Genomic DNA, 26,508 nt, shown 5'->3' on the forward strand with positions numbered 1-26,508 from the left:
CCATATTTTTCTTCTTGTCTAATCTAGTATAGCCAGCAGTTCTTCTTAAAAACTCCATTTCATTGGCAGTGATTCGGTGTTCGTCACATTTACGTATGGTCCTCAGCCTGTCCATAGGCTAAAGGTGGCAACCCCCCACTAGACTTGCTTTCATCTCTATTTGTACAACATAAGTTAAAATACTAATTTTTACAAAATTGCAATGTAATAATAATAGCAATAACAATAACAATTACTTGCTTATGGCTTTTAAGGAACCCGCAGGTTCATTGCCGCCCTCACATAAGTCTACCATCGGTCCCTATCCTGTGCAAGATTAATCCAGTCTCTATCATCATATTCAACGTTCCTCAAATCCATTTTAATAAATACCCTCCCATATACGTCTCGGCCTCCCCAAAGATCTTTTTCCCTCCGGTCTCCCAACTAACACTGTATATGCATTTCTGGATTCGCCCATACGTATTACATGCCCTGCCCATCTCAAACGTCTCGATTTAATGTTCCTAATTATGTCAGATGAAGAATACAATGCGTGCAGTTCTGCGTTGTGTAACTTTCTCCATTTTCTTCTAATTTCATCTCTCTTAGCCCCAAATAATAATAATTATTAATAATAATAATAATAATAATAATAATAATAATAATAATAATAATAATAATAATTGTATTTTTGCGAGTGTTGTAAAGGACGAGTATTTTCCCTAGGCCAAAAAAATAAAATACAAATTAAGGAAAAATTACTATTTTACCGTGGACCTACTGAAGCTGTTCATTTTAATTCCTGAGGTTATTCTGGTGGTTAAGAAAACAAGGAGACATGCAATAGCGTTTCTGTGCTCATCATTTACTCACGTTTTTTCTCCTGTGTTTCTTAAAATAATATTTATATTCCACCTTAATTTTTTATTTGTTTTTGCTTACAACGTAAACAATGATACAGAATTAGGCCAACACAAAGAATTATCTTCATAGGTTAGGCCTACACAATCCACGCTATTGAAATTGGATTGGATTGATTTATTAAGTGTAGTATCCAAGACTGATTTAGAAACACGTTAATGGGATTATTCTTGCACCAAATGCATGCGTCATGAACTAAAATTATCATATTCTATTATTTATATACAAGTTAAATTCGGAAACATGTTGAAGGATTTATTCTTGTCCAAAGATGGATGCTGCATGGACCAAATAAGGGCTATTATGTTTTTATTATATAATTATTTCATAAAGTTTGTTCCAGCACGGTTCAGAATCGATTCTGAACTGCCTACTTATGCGTAGTATAGGATTAAATTTCACAACACTTGTTCCATTTAAGATATGTTGATTGTTACTCCATTACCATCATGTGCTTCTTTGCCATGAAAACAGGAAGTCACTGCAGCAGACTGGGCAGGAGTAGTGACTGACGTCAAAAGAAGAGGCATGGACGAAAGAGGGAATATTGGATGAGTGTGTCGAGGAAGTAATTAACTCCCTCAATTCCGGTGATTCCAGCTCTGAAGATCACGGACTCATCACTTGGTGCAGCCCCTTACCATAATGTGAGTAACTATAATCACTATTGTTTTGACACTGCAGTCGCACATTAAAATTTAAGTACCGGTAGTCGCGTGTTATATGTTGGTTTGTATTATTTTTACGCTGTTGCCCAGCTTATCAGTACCTTCCTTAAAGGTGTCGGCAATACGACTACATGATAACTTCCAGTTTATCACTGTCATTTGTTGCGTTAATTTAAATTTTCTAGGCTGGGAGTTCTGTTGACCCCACGCGACTACTAATATCATAAATTAGTCCACAAGTAGTATAGTATTATTTTTGTAATTCTATAAGTGAAATCTCTTACTCTAGAAGATTATGGCAAGTAATGATGCATATGAGTCAGAGTATTTACATTCAGTAGAACCAGGATATTTCGTATTTTAATTCGTGTTTTTAATTGGGGGTCACTCTAACCCCCACGCGACTACTAATGTTACAAATCAGCCCACACGTATTACAGTGTATATACATGCAAATTATTACTGAAGAACATTTTGGTAAGTAATGACCCATAAGAAAATATTCTGAAATTAAAGGATGAGGAAACTAAGCAACGTTATCAGGTTGAAATTTCAAATAGGTTTGGTGCTTTAGCAACTGCTGACGAAGCTGAGGAAGAGTTAGATGTTAATAGTGTGTGGGACAATATCCGAGATAATATCAAAATTGCAGCTGACGTCAAAAGAAGAGACATGGACGAAAGAGGGAATATTGGATGAATGTGTCGAGGAAGTAATTAACTCCCTCAATTCCGGTGATTCCAGCTCTGAAGATCACGGACTTATCAGCTGAGCAGAGCTGAGAGGAAAGTTCAGGATAACACAGAGGGTTTGGAATTGAACGGGTTACATCAGCTTCTTGTCTATGCGGATGACGTGAATATGTTAGGAGAAAATCCACAAACAATTAGGGGAAACGCGGAAATTCTTGTTGAAGCAAGCAGAGCGATAGGGTTGGAAGTAAATCCTGAAAAGACTAAGTATATGATTATGTCTCGTGACGAGAATATTGTACGAAATGGAACTATAAAAATTGGAGATTTATCCTTCGAAGAGGTAGAAAAATTCAAATATCTTGGAGAAACAGTAACAAATCTAAATGACACTCGGGAGGAAATTAAACGCAGAATAAATATGGGAAATGCCTGTTATTATTCGGTTGAGAAGCTTTTGTCATTTAGTCTTCTGTCAAAAAGTCTGAAAGTTAGAATTTATAAAACAGTTATATTACCGGTTGTTCTGTATGGTTGTGAAACTTGGACTCTCACTTTGAGAGAGGAACAGAGATTAAGGTTGTTTGAGATTAAGGTTCTTAGGAAAATATTTGGGGCTAAGAGGGATGAAGTTACAGGAGAATGGAGAAAGTTACACAACGCAGAGCTGCACACATTGTATTCTTCACCTGACATAATTAGGAACATAAAATCGAGACGTTTGAGATGGGCAGGACATGTAGCATGTATGGGCGAATCCAGAAATGCATATAGAGTGTTAGTTGGGAGGCCGGAGGGAAAAAGACCTTTGAGGAGGCCGAGACGTAGATGGGAAGATAATATTAAAATGGATTTGAGGGAGGTAGGATATGATGGTAGAGACTGGATTAATCTTGCTCAGGATAGGGACCAATGGCGGGCTTATGTGAGGGCGGCAATGAACCTACGGGTTCCTTAAAAGCCAGTAAGTAAGTAAGTAATGACCCCATAAGAGCTAGAAAGGTTATGTGGAACAATGAATTTTATATTTTAATTATTCGTATTTTTGCTTGGAGGTCACTTTGATAGTTCGCGAGTACTTAGATGTTGAACGAGGAGCTTCGTTTCAAATCGTATTAGGTACGTCCAACATACAATTTCTTTACACGAATGACGAAAAACTGAATTACTCGTAAACCGGACAATTTTTCAATACACTACACAAAACCATTTTTAAGAATTTGTTTCACAGTTTACAAATATGGCGACTTGGAACCATCAAACTTCACAACATGAAAGATAAAGGAATAGAAAGTAACAAATTTAATTTCGTACACTGGTGGACTTAATACGTGGTCATGAAATCACTGAACAATATGGATACAAATTATTTATCAGAAAATCTGCCGTCTTTATCTGCATTAGCTTTTGCTGATAACATAACTTTGATCAGTAAACAACAATGCTCAATGTGGCAGAGAGCAGTCTGCAGAGTTGGGTTGACAACTAATCCTTCAAACAGTAAAGCTTTAGAACTAAGGAAAGGGAATTTAACACAGGGAAAAATTACAACTTTACAAGGTTGAAAAATTGATTCAATAACAGATAAAAATAGATATCTTGGCATTGATTTTACTGATGAAATTTCAATTGACAAAATCAGAACTTTTAAAAATCTAGCATCTGATCTTAATGGCCTTGTACAAATAAAATTACTTAAATCTGAGCAGAAATTAAAAATTATTAATGAATATGAGTGGCCTAGTCTCATATATCCCTTACAATGTGCGCCTTTAAATCAATTATCCACCGGCTTCTTAAGAGATCTTGACAAAGTAGAAGTGCTGTCAAAGAAATCACGATGTTGCCAGACGACACTCCAAATTCTTTGTTATATTCATCTAAAAACGTCCGTGGACTGGGTATACTGTGTGCGGAATGGGAAGCCAGTATACAGCATTTAATATTAATATTGTAATCGTCTTCAGCCCCTTCATGATCCACATTTACACCACATACGGAATCTTGAAGAAGAGAAAAATGCGACCCTTGGAAAATTTAATTTTACTAAATCGTCTCTTTCTCCAAAGACAAGTGGGAGGGAACTTAGAGAAATTCTAAGAACGAGATCTTTCCAGGCTTGGCGTCAACTGCCACATAAAGGGAAAGGAGTGATTATGTATGCTGAGTGCCCTAAAGCTAATTCATGGCTGTCCAAGCGCTTCTGGCCGCGAAACCAGGTGGCCCGGGTTCGATTCCCGGTCGGGGCAATTTACCTGGTTGAGGTTTTTTCTGGGGTTTTTCCCTCAACCCAATATGAGCAAATGCTGGGTAACTTTCGGTGCTGGACCTCGGACTCATTTCACCGGCATTATCACCTTCATCTCATTCAGACGCTAAATAACCGAAGATGTTGATAAAGTGTCGTAAAATAACCTACTTAAAAAATCCAGCAAAAAACCTCTTTCAACATCTGAATACGTCAATGCGGTGAAGGTTGCTTGCAATCTTATTCCTGGAAGATCCGTTCCTGGCAGATCCTTTAATACAACCCGTTGTAGGCATACTGTCTGCAACGAGGCAGAAACTATCGGTCATGTATTGGGAAAAGCGAGCTGCTACGGAACAACAGACATCACAGAGTGAGGACAAGTATTGCAGAAGTCCTAAGACACCTTGGTTGGGAGGTTCACGAAGAGGTTCATTGCATTTCGGCCGCAGATTCCAACAGGCGCACAGTGGTCTAGAATGCAAATTTAGTGGGACATATTAATAACTTTTCAGCTACCTAACAGATTTTTATGAAATTTTACACAGTAGTTACTGGTAGCATATAAGTTTTGTATGCAAGCTCTCGTTACGTTGGTATAAAGGGAACTACCCCTTATAGGGGGGCGCATTTAGACAAAATTAGAAACTTTTCTCCTATCTGACAGATTTTTATGAAATTTTACGAAACAGTTACAAGTAGCATATATGTTTTGTATACAAGCTCTGATTACGTTCGTATAATGGGAACTACCCCTTATAGTGGGCGCAATTAGACAAAATTAGTAACTTTTCTCATATTTAACAGATTTTTATGAAATTTTACACAGAGGTTACAGGTAGCATATATGTTTTGTATACAAGCTCTCGTTCCGTTGATATAAGGGGAACCACCCCTTATAGTGGGGGCGCAATTAGACAAAATTAGTAACTTTTCTCCTATTTAACAGATTTTTATGAAATTTTACAAAGCAGTTACAAGTAGCATATATGTTTTGTATACAAACTCTGATTACGTTCGTATAAGGGGAACTACCCCTTATAGGGGGCGCAATTACACAAAATTAGTAACTTTTCTCATACTTAACAGATTTTTATGAAATTTTACACAGCAGTTACAGGTAGCGTATATGTTTTGTATACAAGCTCTCGTTACGTTTATATAAGGGGAACCACCCCTTATAGTGGGGGCGCAATTAGACAAAATTAGTAACTTTTCTCCTATTTAACAGATTTTTATGAAATTTTACAAAAGCAGTTACAAGTAGCATATATGTTTTGTATACAAACTCTGATTACGTTCGTATAAGGGGAACTACCCCTTATAGGGGGCGCAATTAGACAAAATTAGTAACTTTTCTCATATTTAACTGATTTTTATGAAATTTTACACAGCAGTTACAGGTAGCATATATGTTTTGTATACAAACTCTGATTACGTTCGTATAAGGTGAACTACCCCTTAAAGGGGGCGAAATTAGACAAAATTAGTAACTTTTCTCATATTTAACAGATTTTTATGAAATTTTACACAGCAGTTACAGGTAGCGTATATGTTGTGTATACAAGCTCTCGTTACGTTGATATAAGGGGCACCACCCCTTATAGTGGGGGCGCAATTAGACAAAATTAGTAACTTTTCTCCTATTTAACAGATTTTTATGAAATTTTACAGAACAGTTACAAGTAGCATATATGTTTTGTATACAAGCTCTGATTACGTTCGTATAAGGGGAACTACCCCTTATAGGGGGCGCAATTAGATAAAATTAGTATCTTTTCTCATATTTAACAGATTTTTATTAAATTTTACACAGCAGTTACAGGTAGCGTATATGTTTTGTATACAAGCTCTCGTTACGTTGCTATAAGGGGAACCACCCCTTATAGTGGGGGCGCAATTAGACAAAATTAGTAACTTTTCTCCTATTTAACAGATTTTTATGAAATTTTACAGAGCAGTTGCAAGTAGCATATATGTTTTGTATACAAGCTCTGATTACGTTCGTATAAGGGGAACTACCCCTTATAGGGGGCGCAATTAGACAAAATTAGTAACTTTTCTCATATTTAACAGATTTTTATGAAATTTTACAAAGTAGTTACAGGTAGCATGTATGTTTTGTATACAAGCTCTCGTTACGTTGGTATAAGGGGAACCACCCCTTATAGTGGGGGCGCAATTAGACAAAATTAGTAACTTTTCTCATATTTAACAGATTTTTATGAAATTTTACACAGCAGTTACAGGTAGCATATATGTTTTGTGTACAAGCTCTCGTTACGTTGATATAAGGGGAACCACCCCTTATAGTGGGGGCGCTATTAGACAAAATTAGTAACTTTTCTCCTATTTAACAGATTTTTATGAAATTTTACACAGCAGTTACAGGTAGCATATATGTTTTGTATACAAACTCTGATTACGTTCGTATAAGGGGAACTACTCCTTATAGGGGGCGAAATTAGACAAAATTAGTAACTTTTCTCATATTTAACAGATTTTTATGAAATTTTACACAGCAGTTACAGGTAGCATATATGTTTTGTATACAAGCTCTCGTTACGTTGATATAAGGGGAACCACCCCTTATAGTGGGGGCGCAATTAGACAAAATTAGTAACTTTTCTCCTATTTAACAGATTTTTATGAAATTTTACAGAACAGTTACAAGTAGCATATATGTTTTGTATACAAGCTCTGATTACGTTCGTATAAGGGGAACTACCCCTTATAGGGGGCGCAATTAGACAAAATTAGTAACTTTTCTCATATTTAACAGATTTTTATGAAATTTTACACAGCAGTTACAGGTAGCGTATATGTTTTGTATACAAGCTCTCGTTACGTTGATATAAGGGGAACCACCCCTTATAGTGGGGGCGCAATTAGACAAAATTAGTAACTTTTCTCCTATTTAACAGATTTTTATGAAATTTTACAGAGCAGTTGCAAGTAGCATATATGTTTTGTATACAAGCTCTGATTACGTTCGTATAAGGGGAACTATCCCTTATAGGGGGCGCAATTAGACAAAATTAGTAACTTTTCTCATATTTAACAGATTTTTATGAAATTTTACAAAGTAGTTACAGGTAGCATGTATGTTTTGTATACAAGCTCTCGTTACGTTGGTATAAGGGGAACCACCCCTTATAGTGGGGGCGCAATTAGACAAAATTAGTAACTTTTCTCCTATTTGATAGATTTGTATGAAATTTTACAAAACAGTTACAAGGAACATATATGTTTTGTATACAAGCTCTGATTACGTTGGTATAAGGAGAACTACCCCTTTTAGGGGGCACAATTAGACAAAATTAGTGACTTTTCTCCTATTTAACAGATTTTTATGAAATTTTACAAAGTAGTTACAGGTAGCATGTATGTTTTGTATACAAGCTCTCATTACGTTGGTCTAAGTGTAACTACCCCTTATAGGGGGGCGCAATTAGACAAAATTAGTAACTTTTGTCCTATCTAACAGATTTTTATGAAATTTTATACAGTAGTTACACTTAGTACATTTGTTTTGTGTACAAACTTTGTTTACGTTGGTATGAGCAGAAGTGCCCCTTACAGGGGGATGCATTTAGACGAAATCTTGGGGGGGGGGGAATGTAACATTTTAGGTGCTATTGCACCTTTTGGACTCTCGGAAAGCTTATTTGGTACATAATTAACAAGCTGTCATCTTGAATTTCCTGAATTATACTGCGGAAGCAGATTCGGTTCACAGATATTGAAATAACTGCAACCGAGAAAAATTGCACTACTGCACCTCGAAAGAATAGTGCTCATAAATTATTACTTCCGCAAATCTGCGCACCTTAAGACTAGATTTAAAATGGAGGTAAATAGTAGAGAAAGTGAAAAAAAAAATCATTTTTGGACGAACCAAAGGGTTTTTTTTTCTCTACCTTAGCAAAATCTGCACTCAATGGTTATATTTATATTTTGTCCCGTGTCCATTCATGCTAATTTGACATGCTATAATAACATTAAATGTAACACAAACAAACAGTGTTACATACCTAAAGAACTACTTGACATGTTGATACCAAATATGAATGAAATCGTCCACTTACAACAGAGTTACAGAACAAAGGTAACGGCAGACTCGCGGCGCTTGCTGAGTAAGAATGCTGGGTGGTGAAATGTGGCATGTTACCGGCTTCTTATCTCGCTATGCAGCCACCTCCGCTGATTAAGATTATCAATTCAGTGTTACTCAGTTATATAGGAAAAATAATTTAAGGGTTTAATTTCATTTTTTTACATGTCATTTTTCTCCATTTGTCCTCCTAAATATGGATTTTAGACCACTGTGAGGCGCGCGGACATCATAGCCATCGGCAGGGTTAAGGATAAGGCCATGGTATTAGATCCAACCATCCGCTTTGAGAGAAACCTCTCAACAAGGAAAAACAAGAAGTAGGCCTACACGAACCATGCCTACCTTTCCTCTCTTCTAAATATAACATACCTGTTAATCAGTGGGTCGTCAAAGGTATGTTATTTGGAGCGAGAGGTTCCCTTCCACAGTCTGCCTGCAACTAGGCTATTAGTGAAATTAAATTCCAAGTCTTTGAAATACGAAACATTTTATTATAAATTCTTAGGGACTCTTTACATATCATTCAATATCATCTATATTTTCAAGAAAGATAATTTTGTCAATATCACATTTTGGCATCAAGCGCATCTCAAATCCAAAATTTAGTATTTTTTTAATTAAACGATTTAAAAAAAACATAACTGTTCTGTATTCTGATCTTTGTGGTCACCCTCACTGGAGAGCTGATGATTTAATCAGTTCCTTCTCTGATGCACTTTTTTCCATTTTATCTTTACTTGCTACTTTCGTATATCAACTCTAGCCAAATGTGTAAGAAGTCTTTGCACATGTGTCCAAGATAAAGAAGCTGTAATGGCAGATAAATATGATCCCTCTTTCACAGTATTATTCATTTCCTTGGGCTTACAGCCGCAAATGTAGCATTTTTGAAATTACATAACTATTACACGCTACACATTGTTGTGTACTATTGTCATAAGGAATTTTAGATTATGTGTACTTGTGTCCTCTGTCAATTAATATCTGGTACCTAATTGTATTTCAAGGCTTCTCACTTCTCTCATGTTTCTTTTTCGTGAAGCAGTTTAATAAGTTTCTGATGGTGTGGAAAAGAAGGCCTGATAGCCTTAACTCTACCAGAGTAAATAAATAAATAAATAAATAAATAAATAAATAAATAAATAAATAAATAAATAAATAAATAAATAAATAAATAAATCTTGCAAAATCTGGCTGACAAAAGCCTTTACTTTTTTCATTCCACATCTTTTTCTTTTTTCTGAATTTTTAAAATATATTTGCAAATATACTGCTAATATTATGACCTTATATTTTAAAATAAATACAGGATTGCTACAACATGTTAGTTCAACTTCAAAATCTTAACAAAACAATTCACATACAGTGGGCACAGTCCCGGCACACTGTGGGATCGAGGGCAACGAACTGGCAGATACACTTGCCAAGACAGGCACAACAATAGGCTACAGCAAATGAAAACGATAAAATCTCCCAATGGCTTCAGTAAAGCGCCTGATCAATTCTGAATTCTCACAGTTTCATATTGAGGAAACAAAAAAACATGCCGAAAACAAAAAATGGAACACCCTAATCTTGAACCCAGAAGTAATCCCAAAGCACCATGGAAAACTGCAGTTGTAGCCTTCGGGCTGATTGCTTGGCAAGCCACTTACATAAACTACAAATCGTGTCCCCTGTGCAACAGTCAAGAGCCACGTGAAGACCTGCAATGCACTATCTGCAGAAGTATTGGAGAGCACAATGCTAATGACTTCGTTGCTAGATGCAAGGCATTGAAACAGCAACAAAATATTTAATTAGAAATATTTGCCTACGAAATTTTTGCTTATGCTACATTATTCATTTATATCTGAAGTCAGGAGTTCTGCCGAAACGATTTCCTATCCTATTCGTTGCGGAGGGCGACGGCCAACTGATCTACTGCGTCCATTCATACTACGTTCATGCAACCTTTACGAGGTTCATATGAACCTTGGTCCTTACATTTATGTCCATTATCATTTATATCCATTATAATATCCATTTATAATAATTATTATACCATGGACAAAACCCACAGTTTGCCTTTCACAAATTAATTTTGTTTCGACAATGATTAGGTTTGAATATATTCGTATTTCTTTGCTTCGAGTCTGATATACTTCGTCAGATCTACTTTGATGACGTCATGAATGCTTTCTCTGGGAAGAAAGCGAGAAGGAAATCGTTATAATTCATAAGTAAGACGCATGTATTTTGATTCCAATAATTTATTGTTTTCTGAATTGTAACATTTCATTTAAAACTAATTTATACTAAACATGACATATACAGGGACATCATTTTATTTTTACTTCAATTTTTATTGTACCTGAGTTTTTTAATGTACTTCACTCCCCACCCCTCTACTAGTAAATTTGCAACCGTCCTTCACACAGAACCAAGCGTATGCAGTCAAAGTCGCCTTACGGTCATAGTAAACACAAACAGTACTGAGTTAGTGGGTATAGTACGTTCCAGAAATATGTTCGCGTTTTCCAGTGACGAAAGAGCTTTCAATATTGAATCATATTCTCGCACAGGCACTATCGTCCGTTAGCATACGTCACATCCCGGTTTCCCCCACCCGCTTCTGCTCGGCCCTCTGTAAAGTCTAGTGGCTGGGCTGTCTTAGCTCTTTTCTGAAAACATTATTTTATGTTAGGAATTGGACGTCTACGTAATATTATACAACTGTTTAAAATGATTTAAATAGAACGGCCTCGTTAATTAAATGTCACGTGATTTCCCTCCTTTGTACGACCCTGCGACAAAACCACTTGGACGGACAGTAGATAGCTTGTCTGAGAAATTTTATCTTTTCGCATCGGGCAGAAGTGAGACAGACAGACAGACAGTAGGTTATTTTACGACACTTTATCAACATATCAGATTATTTAGCATCTAAATGAGATGAAGGTGATAATGCCGGTGAAATGAGTCCGGGGTCCACCACTGAAAGTTACCCAGCCTTTGCTCATATTGGGTTGAGGGAAAACCCCGGAATAAACCTCAACCAGGTAACTTGCCCCGACAGGGAATCGAACCCGAGCCACCTGGTTTCGCGGCTAAACGCGCTAGCCGTTACTCCACAGGTGTGAACGGCAGAAGTGAAGATTGTACTTACAGTACGTAAGGTACTCTTTTATAGAGTAGGTATAGAATTATTCCAACATCAGTTACTAGTACGAAGGACGAAACTGGTAATTGAAATTAGGTACACTATTCTATAGTGCGATAACATGTACAAAAGAACTGAAGCCTGTATCGAAATGAACGGCCACCATTTTCAAAAATATGTTTAAATGTCCATATTATGATTATTTTTGAATTTATCTTCATTCTCCATATTGTACGCGAATGTGCAATAGACAGTATAATGTACACTGCATAATGAATATGTCGGAATGGATAGCTCAGTTCATGAATGAAAACACTTGTTGTTAATACTGTACTGTATTTTGATTAAAGAAAAACCTCATGAAAATTATCAAACTCAAAATCGCGATATTTCCTACTTTACGTAAATGATGAACTACTTTTCTTCCCTCCTGTACCTAGTAAAATGATTTGTTTGTATTTTACCCCAGTATCATAGAACTCCGTGGAAAGGGGTAGCAAATAGTGTTTCCGGTTCTCAACCGTTAATCCAGAGGTATAGCCAGGTTAATATTAAAAATGTTAGTAAAAATAAAATGATGTCCCTGTATAATAGCTGCTCATAAACTGTTTGTGGGAATTGGGGGCAGTAAATTTTAGCACTGTCTAGGGGCGGCACTATACCTAAATCCGGCCCTTGGTTACTGTAGTCATGGTAGTGCAGAATAAGAAATGCATATGTGTATTATTTACAGTTAAGGCCGTAAGACACACCACCAGGCAAATTTGTACAAATTAATACAGTGTTTTCATCATCGTTGCAATTTTATTATGCTCAATGTTCTGTTTCATTGTTTACTGTGACTGTGAGAACGATTTGGTTATACCTATCTCGCTAAATTTATCTAGTCGTAGAAAGGAAAACCTTTGTTATTGTGCAAATTCATACGGCAGGAATGGGCAGGAGAATGGAAATGTGAAAAGAGAGGTACTTATAATGCAATTTGTACAGGAACATCCGAACCTAAAGCTATTAGTTATCTTGAAGGTAATATGAAAATGAAAAAGCAGAAGACGACGTCTGGGTAATTGATTAAGTGGACATAAAATTTGTAGATGGACTTAATTAATTGGACATTCATGCAGTGGACGTACAAGTGTGGACACAACATTTGTGTTTTGGACAAAAATAAAGTGGACATGTACTTAGTTGGCCATATATTTATGGTCATAATTAGAGCCCGGATTTTATATAATATGAAAATACGACATCTGTAGCCAAAAATGGCAAAATATGTAGATCTAGATAAATATGTAATAAATAAAAAATATGTAACTTAAAATATAAGCTCTATTAGATATATTTTGCAAAATTACAGGCGCACATGTGATTGATGCTCATTTAGAGACGCAATTAACAATTAAATATTTCTTCCGTATTTTCTGCGGTAACCCATTGCATAGGAATCGACAAGTGAAGCTCTAATCTTTTCCATTGTGTCAATGTAGCAGGAGTTCAAATAATTTTTCCAGAGTGTTGATTCATCAGAGTTGCAGTATTTGCTTAGGAATGCTTGAAACTCTGGCACTCCTAGTTTATACCACAGTCTACTATATACAGTCACGAAGCTTGAGTTTTGAGGGTGCTAGAAACAATAGACTGTGACGGTACTATTTTGCATTGCCTGTAATGAGGCGATATTAGCGATCCTAGTGGTAAGCAACTACCTAATGTTTGCATATTTACTACGTATTGAGCTTCGCGACTGTATATACTAGACTGTGGTTTATACCCCTTTGCAATGCACAAATCTTTATTAAATTCACTGGTAGAAGGTTGCAGCAGCACTTGTGTAAGAAGAACTTGTTTTTTCGACGGAGCACGTTTTTTATTTGTAACAGTAAGATTTTGTACGGAGCGATTTTGCCGTCACTATAGTGACGGTCACATAAGAACACTTCCTAAACAGCAAATATTGCCGTCTTGTCAGTGTTGCCAACTGTTACCAGATATCAGACGATCCTTCGTACTAAATGACTTACTTGCTTACCGTTGGAAGGTTATTCTAAAAATTCAATAACTTGTAACATATTTTTGTAGGCAAACTATGCGAGAAAGGGATCAACATGTCAAGTATTTTGTCTAGCAATACGAAATTCATTGGTTTGACTAAACAATTCACTTACGAGACCTAACCTAAAAATGTGTTTTGTTTGACCACATGAAATTATTAGTATTAACTCCGAAAACTTACCTGACTACAGTCTTGAATTATAACCACAACGCAACACATAAAATAACTATTATGCATTAATATTAATACTGATATTAATTAATTATTAATATGTTCAAATTTCACTACTTTCCAGTAATAGACTCAGAAATCTAGTACAATTTCAATTTCATGGAACTCCAATATACTAGGTACAAAATCACTGTCATTTGTAGTATTTGTCAGTATCGAGATTCGAAACGTAGTTGGCAAAAGAAAATTCAACCTGCAAACTAGAAAGTCACCACAATCCACTAGCATATGTAGTAAAGGGGGAAAAGTGGTTAGGTTTCACCATTAGGGTATGAAGTAAGCTGACCCGAACCATAGTAAAGGCATCGTCAATTTAACTGCGATCTTTTAACTTGGATGCGACTGGCGCCATAGCAGTAGACTAGCTAGCTGTCATCACCTGATGTCAGAATAAGCTTCTCAAGAAAACTTAAGACCTACTGTTTTCTTTCAGAGCAACTGATTGGGGGTGTTTGTGGCAAACGGTAGCAGTACAATGGCCCATCCCTCGCATTTTTATTTGTTCCTACTTTACCGTTACTTCCTAAGGGATACATAAAATGTTAACATGGCAAAGGGATGTCCATTTTTTGACAGAATGCATTTTTAATTATTAAATTATTTTTATGCACTAGAGACGAAGGAAAAAGCTTTATAAACAACTTTAAAACGTATAACTTATGAGCTAAGTCGAGGGAGAATTTGTGAAAAAGAAGTGTATCCTTTCAAAATATATAAAATGTGTAATGTATGCCAAAATATTTATTATGCACTAAAATATGTAAAAATATGTAACTTAAAACTTCGGAATAATGATTCCTTTGGTGTGATTCGTCGACATTTTAGCTTTTCTTATAGGACCAGAATATGTAATTACATAAAATTCGGGCTCTAGTCATAATTTAATGGCCATAAGAAAGTGGACACTACATTTTTGACTTTACGAAATGGATCTCGTGTCTGTGTTTCGTTGTACTGTACATTAGGGAGTTCAATGTTGGCATCGAATTGACAGTTCTCCATTTTGGGTGTGAAATATCATGACGTATTTTCCTGTTTGAATTCTAATTGCCATTGCATATTTTTGGAACTTAATGCCCACCCGGTGCAAAGCATGTGAAGCTGGTTTTTCCCTCTGTTGACTGAAGTCAGAGCACAGCTTCCCGCATGCCTATAAGCAGTTGAATGAGATACGAGTTCACATCTTCACTGTGTCAACCATAGAAGAATGTTGTTGTTGTTTTCTAATGCCAGGCGTTTGACAATAAAGTCATTTGACCTCTTGCACTCCAATATTTTTCAAAGATACTATCATGACCAGCTACTGAAGCACAGATTTTGAGGTGTTCCGAATCCATTTCTTGGTTTGAGTTGCACAATGGACAGTTAGGGGACTGATATATTCCAATTCTATGCAGGTGTTTGGCCAAACAATCATGGCCTGTTGCCAATCTAAATGCAGCTACAGACGATTTTCGTGGTAAATCGGGAATTAACTGTGGATTTTGATGCACAGAGTTCCATTTTTTTCTCTTGGGAATGTAAAACTGCTAATGGGTATTTACATTCACTTCACAATTATTTTCTTTTTGCAGTGATTTATATATTTTTTCTTTGATGCTGCTAGGCCTATATCTATTCTATTGTGTACATTAAATAGTGTCTTTTATTTTGCTCCGACTTGAAAGAAGTTTCCGGGAAATAATATTATTAGGAAGAAAAGAAAAAACGAATGCAGTTGCTGCGGCGCATGTGTTTGAAAGCTGCGAGGTCTAGGTGAAGCGGCGTTCACACCAACGCGTTGCTGTGAAAGGGAAAACATCGACGTGGGATCCAGCAAGACCATTTATGTTTCATAAAATACTTGCTGGTCAACATACATTAAGGAAAGAGCACAAATTTAACTATATATTGGATATGGCATGGAATCTTATTTGCCGAACGGCTAGGTTAGCGGCTTTCTACGTTGGAGACCCGGTTCAAATCGCAAAGAGTCCGAGTGGAATAAAATTGTTTGGTGAACAAAAATATCTATCTCTCTGCCTGTCTGTCTGTCTATCTGTTCTGATCTGTCTGTTCTGGTCTGTCTGGTTTGTTTCTTTTGGTCTGTCTGTCTGTCTGGTCTGTGCGTTCTAGTCTGTCTGTCTGGTTCGTCTGTTCTGTCTGTCTAGTCTGTCTTTCTAGCTTTCGAGCTTTTTATTATTTCTCTATTTATCTCTCTATCTTACCTTCTCTATCATTACGACATAATCATCATCATCATCATCATAATTCATAGTCATCATCAATATAGATACATTTTCTGTTGTACACTATGATCATTATTATGACTGCAGAGTGCTGTATAGTTTCGATGTATTATTTCTAGAAGGGGACGTTCGAGACCAATTGTTTGTTGTTTAGTCAACTGTCCGAAGACAGGTTTGAACCTCATAAGTAACACCAATAAGGCATCACTCATGAAGCAACTAGGCCAGGAGATAATGGGGTAGGATAGTGAGTTCCAATGAACAATAACAAAGTCGCCGTTGAAAGACTTCTTCTTCTTCTTCTTCTTCTTCTTCTTCTTCTTCTTCATATATTAGGACTGTGTCCTATATTTTTCCATTTTGCTTCACTATGTGTCTGGTGACCATATTCCTTGCCACCGCCTTGATGCCGCCGTAATGGTCGTGATGTATTTGGTGTGTTTGATGGCGATTTAGGTAACCTGTCTTCAGCCATTTCAGCCATTCTGCATACATGGTTTCTCCATCTTTTTCTTCTCTTCCTGATTCATTTAATTACTTCGTTGAAAGACAATATTTTGTGTAATTTTTTTTTTACTTTGAATCGCAATGATAATTCTTCTAACTTGGCACGAAAAGACAAAGATTTATATGAAGATTTTGCCTTCAAGTAAAAAAGAAATTATATTAAACTATAACTCTCCCATTTATATTAACATCCGCCCTTGCTGCTATATACACGTACTTACAACTACAATAATAATAATAATAATAATAATAATAATAATAATAATAATAATAATAATAGCCATCATAATCATCGAACCTTAACAGTTAACTCAGACATCTGCACCAATAGGAGAAATCTCGTGAACGTTTGTCATATATCTGATTCTCATTCGGTTCAAGTTGAAACATGATTAGGGGTTGTAGCTTGGCTTTCTGTAATGGTGGCAAGAATGATTACGAATAATAGAGACGTGCTGGAAATTGTTGGCAGTAATGGAAGTACTGTACTTCGAGAAAATCTAGTTAAAAATTGTAATAAAATTTCTCTATTATTGGAACTACATAGGAAGATACATAAAGCTGTCTTATGTCGTTTTATTAGGAGTGCATCACGTAAATAATATGCGACATTTTGAAACATATTTAGCATCTAAAAGCGGAAGAAAAGAACTGATGGAAATTTAGGTCATATATAATCTATAATCGAACTTCATATCGTTATAGAAAGCATCTTCTTTTTTTTTAAGGGTATATGTACGTGAACGACCACAAATAATATTACAATGTGCAGAACCTAAATTTCTAAAATTTTACAAGAAAATGAACTCACAAGTGGACAAAAATTACAATGTACCATAAAAAGAATTATTAGAACTTAAATAGCTGATAGAAGTATAATAAAAAGTTACAACAATGAAATTTAGTTGATATTAGTCATCTTTATAAAACATTACAAAATACTAATTTTACTCTATTTATACTGCATTTTTGGTCCAGGGAAAATATTAGTCTTCCATAAAAAAAACTTTTTTACTGGTATTTTCCTTGGGTCAAAAAATTGGTGTAAAAATTAGCATTTAACTGGACCTCACTGGAGATGTTTCGTTTAATTTTCTCCGTTATCCAAGTGATTTCACAACGTGCTACGATACGGCGTTCCTGTTATTATCATTTAATACCTTGTATTTTCCGATGACATCACCAAATGAGTCCATCTCGTTTACTTTTACATTTCTTCAAACTCATCCCAGAATTACATGTTTCGCAGAACATTTCACTCCTAAGTAAAACGCAATCACATAAAAAACATAGAACATATCTGCATATATGGATAAAGTAAGTAAAAAAGGTTTTATTTATAATTCCATAATTTCATTTCTAGTCTTACATTTTAAACCATCAGGAAGAATTTGAGCCACTCCTTTTTATATTTAACTAAGCCTATAGCATTCGAAATTGCCGCCATGATTATGATCAAATTAATTTTCAAATAATATTGGTTGGTTGGCAACATAATAAAAACGATACATATCGATGAATTAATTGATCGAAACGCTACTTCCGTTCACCTTTTTTGCGGTTTTGCATATTCTTATATAGCGACATCATTTTATTTTTATATTATCTTAATGTCATCTATCATCTGATATCTTCTTCTGCCCGGAACTCTTCTCCAGTTCACCATTCCTTCCATTTCATCCTTTAGTAGGCAGTTTCTTTTCAGTCAGTGACCCAAACAATTTATTTTTCTCTTCCTGATCAGTTTCAGCATCATTCTTTCTTCACCCACTCCTTCCAACACAGCTTCATTTCTTATTCTGTCTGTTTCACACGCTCCATTCTTCTTCATATCCTCAATTCAAATGCTTCTCCCCTCCCCTCCCCTCCCCCTCCCACCTCCGTCTCCCGCTTCCTCTTCCTCTTCCTCTACCTCTTCCTATTCCTCTTCCTCTTCCTCTTCCTCTTCCTCTTCCTCTTCCTCTCCTCTCCGTTGTAATATTCATGTTTCTGCCCCATATTGGTCTATTTATTTGAAGCTGTTTTTCGAAAAGCTAAACATGAATAAAAATATAGTTTCAGGAATCATTTTGAGATTACGTTAGAGTCCCAATTATTCGGACTTCGATTATCCGGCCGTCCCTGTTACCCGGATTACTTTTTTTAATTGCAGTAGTGTACATTATATACATCACTAAAAAACACAGTTTTTTAAGTTAATTACATGCTGTATTTTTAATAATAATAATAATAATAATAATAATAATAATAATAATAATAATAATTCTTTATTTATACTGGCAGAGTTAAGGCCATAGGGCCTTCTCTTACACTCTACCAGGTCACAAAGTATACAAGCAGTTAGAATTAAAAAAAAAAAGGTGAAAGAAAAGAATACTGACATATTACAAAAAAATAATAATGGCATAATAAAATCGACACTAAACAACATGAAAATAATACCACAATAGAAAAAAAAGAAAGTAAAATACATTGGAATATAATGAAAGCAACTCATTTAGTACAAATGGTTAATATGGAAAAACGTAAGGACGAATATATCAAAATGGAATGTATTACTATGTTATGTAATAAATGTATTATTATGAATAAACACGCTTTTATTATGTGGGCCTACATGTGAGTAACATCTTTCTACATTACTGGGTCCTACCTTCGTCCCTTTAAGACTCGAGATTTTTAAACTAAAATCGGGACATGTCCCGCCAAATCGGGACATCTGGCAACCCTGCCCTCGGCCCGTATAGTCCGGATAATCGGACTGTATTATACAGGGCTCCTACAAAAGATCTTTCCGTTTTCGAACACATGTAATTTATGTTCTATAAATCTGAGGTGCTTGAAAATAGTACCAATGGAAAGAGAAACTCAAAAACTTTACTTTCTTACCTTAAAGATGTTCAATGTGTTCCCCCTTGATAACACGACACACATCAGTCTCTAGTCAAGTGTTCCACGTAGGTACGAGGATTTTCCGATCCCCAGATCCTGAGGTTATGTCTGTTCTCCTTACCAGAAAGATGAAAAGTGGCTTAGTCACAAATCACCAAGGAACGAATCAACTCTCCATCGTTTTCAATTAAAGTCTGCATACTTATGCAGTAGCAGTTTGTTCTCTGGTTTTAGGGCTAGCAGCCAGACAACACACGCCCGTAACTGCCTGCGTCAGGCTTGGCTTCCGGCGCAGCTGCATAACAGGTTAGAATTTAGACTGGCTTATTCAGCCCTGGTTTTATAAGCCAAGTCCAGGCGGGACCCGTGAAAGCCTGCCTGTGTAGTCGTATTGTAGGGTGACTTGCATTCAGATATCCATGAAACAGTACTAGTTTGAAATCTAAGTTCGTTGGCTATTTAGTCACTTCGGAAATCTGTATTTTCTAGTAAAATACGGCAGAAAATTCTTTATTAAAGTAACATAGTTTTACAATTTGTTTCACTACAGAATTTAATAAAAAATAATATAAATATTATACATTTTATTTTCCTGCAAAGTGTAACTGACTCAACTAAATAGTAACATTTCTTAACTTGTGACTATTTAAAAAAAGGAGAGGAAAGGAAAGGAAAGGAAAGGAAAGGAAAGGAAAGGAAAGGAAAGGAAAGGAAAGGAAAGGAAAGGAAAGGAAAGGAAAGGAAAGGAAAGGAAAGGGAAGGGAAGGGAAGGGAAGGGAAGGGAAGGGAAGGGAAGGGAAGGGAAGGGAAGGGAAGGGAAAAAAGATGTTGAAAATACATTGTAACAATTATTGTGAATATCAATATCTATTACAGTAAAAAAAATTCAATTTTAACTTTTTCCTTATCAGAAATTATAAACCTTATAAAGACCTGTAAAATGTAAAAATGTTTTTCGTTCTTCGGAATATTCATTTGCTATTTAACTTCTATCGAATAGATTTCTTTTTATTTATAAAACTTAAAGTTTGAAGAGTTTGCATTAAATTTATATTACTATGATGAAAAGGAAAGTGTAAGTAATTTATAATAGGCCTAACTGTTGGGATTTAATGTATATTATGCTGACGAGAAATAGTTTTCTTTATATTAATTACGTTTCAGAAGACGATAAATTAAGTTTTCAATAGTTTGTCTATATCTGTATTCTTCCTGTCGGGTTTGGATGAGACTTGGTTGATATTTATCCTGCACCTGAAAGCAACACAGTCTGGCGCAGGTCTGCGGAACAAAACCGTCCTTTCTGGTCGCTATTAGGACTGTTTGGGAGTCACGTGCAACCACAAGCCTGCCTGCTTGTGAGAAAAGGTTGACGGCAGGCGAGCGATACCCATGGCCGTGTGCACCATTCTCGATCATCTATCCCGTTTATTAGCAATCACGGAAACATGGTTAATTCTTGACAGTGATCAAGTTACAGATGAGGTGCACCGACATTTTCCCTCGATCAACTCAGTACCGTCAGCTGACGGTACGCTCGCTTGAGAAGAATCATCTGAGCGCTAGGTTACCGCGTGTAAAACAGCGAACTCTGTCAATTATCGCTTCGTTTTTTGTCGGACTGCTTTCAAACATCCTCGCTGTTTTCAAATAACAAGTTTCAATAATCATGGGAGAAAAAAAGAAAAGAGCACCGAACTTCTCACAGTTCGAAGTGGGAATTCCTTTAGAACTCGTCAGCAATTATGCATCCATATTACAGAATAAAAGTACTGACGGAAGTTCTCTAAGAGAAAAGCAGGCTACCTGGTTGGATTTAACCTCACAATTCACATGAGTTATACGTGTTTACATAATTCCACATAATTTGTAACGTAATTTATACAGTGGTTATTTCATATTATTGATAATAATTGGGGAAATTTCAGTATACGGATACCTCACTAACAATTATCTTGAAATAGGCTACTAAAAAGAGCAGATTTGTATGTGTTTGTCGAATGCTCATCATCTTGCTTACGAAAAGACACATTTCAGTGTCAATAATGGGAAAATTTCAGTATACGGATACCTCACTGACAATTATCTTGAAATAGGCCACTAAAAAGAGCAGATATGTAGGCTATGTGTTTGTCGAATGCTCATCATCTTGCTTACGAAAAGACACATTTCAGTGCAATAATTTATGTGGGAAAATTTCAGTATACGGATATCTCGCTAACAATTATTAAAAAAAAAAAGTTTGTGTATGTCGAATACGCATCATCATGCATACGAAAAGGAAGTTTTTAGTGCCAATTTATTTTGTGTGCACAAGGTTGGAATTTTGGAGTAAAAGGGAAAGGAAAGTATCCTTGTTCTGAAATTTATCCATTTATTTTGTGTTCACAAGGTTGGAATTTTGGAGTAAGAGGGAAAGGAAGGTATCCGTGTAATTTCTCTTAATTCAAGCGTAAATAGCCTAATTGTCCAAAACGTCATGTAGGTTTTAATAGTTTCAAACGGCAAATCTATAGCTGATAAGTGATAATCTCGCATTCTACAAAATGGTCATTTAGTTTTGCTATAATATTACCGGCATAGAATAACTACTTTATTATTATGTTAACAAAATTGGACAATTAGGCCTAAATAATATTTTGTCCTCAAGTAAAGTCCCGATCTTCCAAAGCAGAAACATATATAAAACATTAGTCTAGTTTGAGAAAAAAGAACATTTTTATTATTCATCTACAAACTTACTCTTTCTACAATAACACCAATTCTGTTATTTCCGCAGTGATTTGCATGTTCAAGATAAATCATTTCATCTTCAATTCCATCAAGTACGTCAAATCGTGCCGCCATTTTGGTTTTCTCGACTTGACCATGTTCAATTCAAGATAATCGGTCCCACACCCGTGATCAAATTTGATCATCATCAATTCGCTTGTTTAACTTTGATCGAGATTGATACTCCGCAAATTGGCATTGAAGATGGTCAAGTGCCGACTTAACCATGGTCAAATTTTAATCGAGAATGGTGCACACGGGCACCAGTCACGAAGGTAAACAGTTATGGGAGGTCTGAATGAGATTTTGCCTGTCTCCGCTAGCAGCAACTGTAGTCGGTAGGGATTATTATGAACATACGGTAACCATTCATATTCATTAATAAATTTGTAATAATTTTATTGTCAATATTATTTAATACAAAGATTCACGACCATTAAGTGGCATTATTCAGCTATGATACTTGTTACTTGCATTTTTTTGTTTATTTACAGGTATTACATACTTTACAAATTGCTTCATTCGAATTTTTCTTAAAATCTGTAGCTTCTTGAAGCCAGCCTGAAAACATTAATTTCCTGCATTAGGTGTGTCTGTAGTCTAATGGTGCCCAGGGCCGCTTCTCCCACTCATTCTACTTTCTGCACCTCTCATATTTCGGCATCTTCTACATAAACGTTATCACAGTTAGAGAAAGTAACCAAGTGAAAGAATCAGCTAATAGGCCTATGTCCAAGGTAAATTGCTGATTTCCCGCTATTATTAATTAACGGCTTACTGCTCAACATCGTATCTTATTAATTATCAAAGTTTAGAAATTAAGCATAGAAATGGATTACATGTATTTTAAACTAAAAGTTTAATCGGTAATAAAATCCACTTATTTAATCCATTAATGTAATACATTTATAAGCATTAATTCCGTTATTAAAGACATCGTTGTAAATCACAGATCCCCGTGTCATTGCCTGGGAAGCTTTCTATGCAACCTTGAACGTTAGTCTGCCATCTTTTGAAAATTAAGGGGAATGCAATAACTGACGAATATTTATGTTCTGAAGAATATTACGTACAAGGGATCACAGTCACTCTTGTGAAAAAAAAAATGTTTTAATTAAATTATTTTTATAATTTTAACATTAAAGACGCCAGAAAAGTAGCCAGGTCGCCAAGTGGAAATTTTCGTCACCACAAGGAACATAAAAGGCGCCAGAATGGCGACAGTAGCCACATCTGGCAACTGTGGTAGCAGCCATTTCGCCTCAACAATGAATAAATTTGTTTATATGAGCTATTATAAGACAGTGTTACCAGCTAGGAAAACAATGTTGACACAAATAATCTTTCTGAGTTTCTCTTTCCATTGGTGCTATTTCACGCATCTCAGATTCATAGAACGTAAATTACGTGTGTTCGAAACCGGAAAGGTCTTTTTTAGATCTGTATATAAAAAAATCTTATTGTAACACATTGTGCGATTTCAATTTATGAAACGAATTGTTGTAAATCCACAAGCAAGACTTCGTTACATACGATAAGAGAAATGTTAGAGCTGATGTTATGTTACTTATCACAAAACGTCTGTTAAATACCATGATAAACTGAGATGTAATAGACTAATATGATGAATGCTCAATGGGAAAGTTCTATCATGTTTTAGAAATTATGAAATAACAGCAAACCTACTTCAAGAGTTAGGGGTTGCGTTGAACTAAATTAATAGGGAAACGTGAAAGGCCTAATTGAAAGTAAAAAAAAATAATATTGACAAATATATAGCATACTCAGGAAAGCTCCCCATTAATTATTACAAAAAATGAACGGCATGAAATTGGTTTGTTACATCCCCAGCGAAACAAATGCATTTCTTTGAAGATACCTTATCTTGGCCAACAACTGCTAACGTTGAATCACGGGAAAAAGACTTCTAGATGTGAAAAACTAGAAAGTTAAAAAATACTGACTGACTACTGGCTTCACAAAATATAAGAAGGAACTGTAAGAAATTCGACATCCCGTTCGCAGCTCTCTTTATATTGTCATACTTATTTGTCTGTAGCGTTAATATGATCATTATATTAGTGTTAGTGAATAATTCGTTTACAAATACTTTATGAATACTAATGTATTTGTAAGTATTATTCGTATAGGCTAGTACAGCGACTGCGAGCTGGCACTCAATGAGTGCATAAGGTATTTCCCCTCCATTACCCCTTCTACCACTCGCCCCGCTACGCTCACGATTTACGCAACATTACATAGTTTTGAAGTAGTCAGTTATGTACCACAGTCTTATATACAGTCACTAAGCTTGAGTTTATGAGGGTACTAGGAACAAAAGACTGTGCAGGTACTATTTCGCATTGTCTGTAATGAAGTGATAGTAGCGATCCTAGTGGTTAGCAACTATCTATGGATGCATATTTACTACATATTGAGCTTCGTGACTGTGAATGTACTACGTTACCTAAGGAATATGGCACAACCAAAGAGAAAATATTCTTTCCGTAAGGATTGGGAATTAGACTATTTTTGTGGTGAACAAAATGAAAAAGCGTTTTGTTTGATATGTTGTGTACCAATTTGCTTTATTGCACATTTTAACATCAAACGACAGTTCAATACGAAGCATACCAAGAAGTATGGGAAAAGTATAATTTCAGATATTATTTACGGAATGTCATTTCTGTAGAATTATTATAAATTTAATAAAATAAACAAGTAATAAATTACTGAATTGACTTATCAGTTAATATTTAGCTGCGTCAAATGACTGTTTACTAATAAATTTAACGATTAGAGTAGTGTAATTCTACACGACTTTGTATCAACGTTAGAATTTGTTCTCTATTATAGGGGACGAGAGAAAGTAGTTGTTAGCAAATCTGAAAAGGCAAAATACTGAAAAAATCGCACAAGATAGTGAACAAACCACAGCATAAAATTTGGTTCGTGCCAGCTACCGCATTTCAAAATATATTGAGGATAGAATGAAACCATTCGCAATGGGGGAGATTGTTAAAGACTTTAGTGTTAGCTGCAGAAGATGTTTGCCCTAACAATTCAAGTGCATCAGTCTGTCTCCTCACACAGTTGGGGCAGAACAGCGGTACTTAGTTCTGATATAGGGGTACAATTAATGAATAAAATACAAACTATGAAGTGGTACTCCGTGGCACTAAATGAAAGTACAGTTAATAAAGATATTGCTCAATTAACAATATTTAATGTCATTGACTTTTCAGATAATAATGCTACGCCACTGATGCAGACTGTGACTGTGCTGAAGTGGAGCGGCCGTTCATCGACTCAGTGTTGTGTACACGAACAGAAAGTGGAGTGAGGTTGCCATTGAGTTTCCCCTTCAGTACGAGCTCCCTAGGCTAGTATCATAACTTGTTAAAAAAAATGTTATTATTTCTTATAAGTATTAATTGTCACATTTATTATGGTATTAGTATAAAATAATATATGTATTTGAATATCTATTTATGAAAATATTATTTCTGTCTCATTATGTCCCAGCAGATAACATTGTTTGTAGTCCTCAATGTCAATTTTGTTCCAAAAGGCAACATCTCCAAGATACATATATTTACATATTTAAGAGGTTATACCAGGTTTGCAGAACAGGGCGACAATTGTGGCGTTGCGTCATCACTCATCGGAAACGTCACGCATCCCTTCCTTCTACCCCCGCGTCATTGCCTTGGTAGGGGAGGGGATTTGTATTCAGTGTCTGTGTTATGTGATTGCGTAGGGGCGCAGTGACGTCATTCAACCCCAGTGTTCTGTGGGCGGGGAACGAACGCTTTCCACTCCTCTCTTGTCAGTTCTGTAACCCTGGGTTATACACTTAAAAAGAATTTAGGCACATAAAAACAATTCATATTAGTCGCTCTTTATATTGGTAACCTCAATTTGTGTATGGTAATGTGAATTCTGAAAAATACAGTTTTTTATTCTCCTGTAAAATTTGATTTTATGGAGAAGTGGCCTTTTCGAAATAACCGATTCAATATTTGATGTCACCCTTAAATTACTGATACCAATTA

At 35.7% G+C, this 26,508-nt stretch overlaps 1 long non-coding RNA gene across 1 annotated transcript in view; it reads left to right on the forward strand.

The window, feature by feature from the left end:
* The window catches only part of LOC138710029 (uncharacterized), a 75,742-nt gene extending 49,508 nt beyond the window's left edge, over positions 1-26,234 (forward strand). The window contains exons 4-5 of the long non-coding RNA XR_011335025.1: positions 1,378-1,550; positions 25,699-26,234. This is a non-coding gene — a long non-coding RNA (uncharacterized lncRNA). The remainder of the gene's footprint in view (positions 1-1,377; positions 1,551-25,698) is intronic.
* Positions 26,235-26,508: the final 274 nt, after the last annotated feature.

Source organism: Periplaneta americana, chromosome 12, assembly GCF_040183065.1.
Source record: "Periplaneta americana isolate PAMFEO1 chromosome 12, P.americana_PAMFEO1_priV1, whole genome shotgun sequence".
Taxonomy (NCBI): domain Eukaryota; kingdom Metazoa; phylum Arthropoda; class Insecta; order Blattodea; family Blattidae; genus Periplaneta; species Periplaneta americana.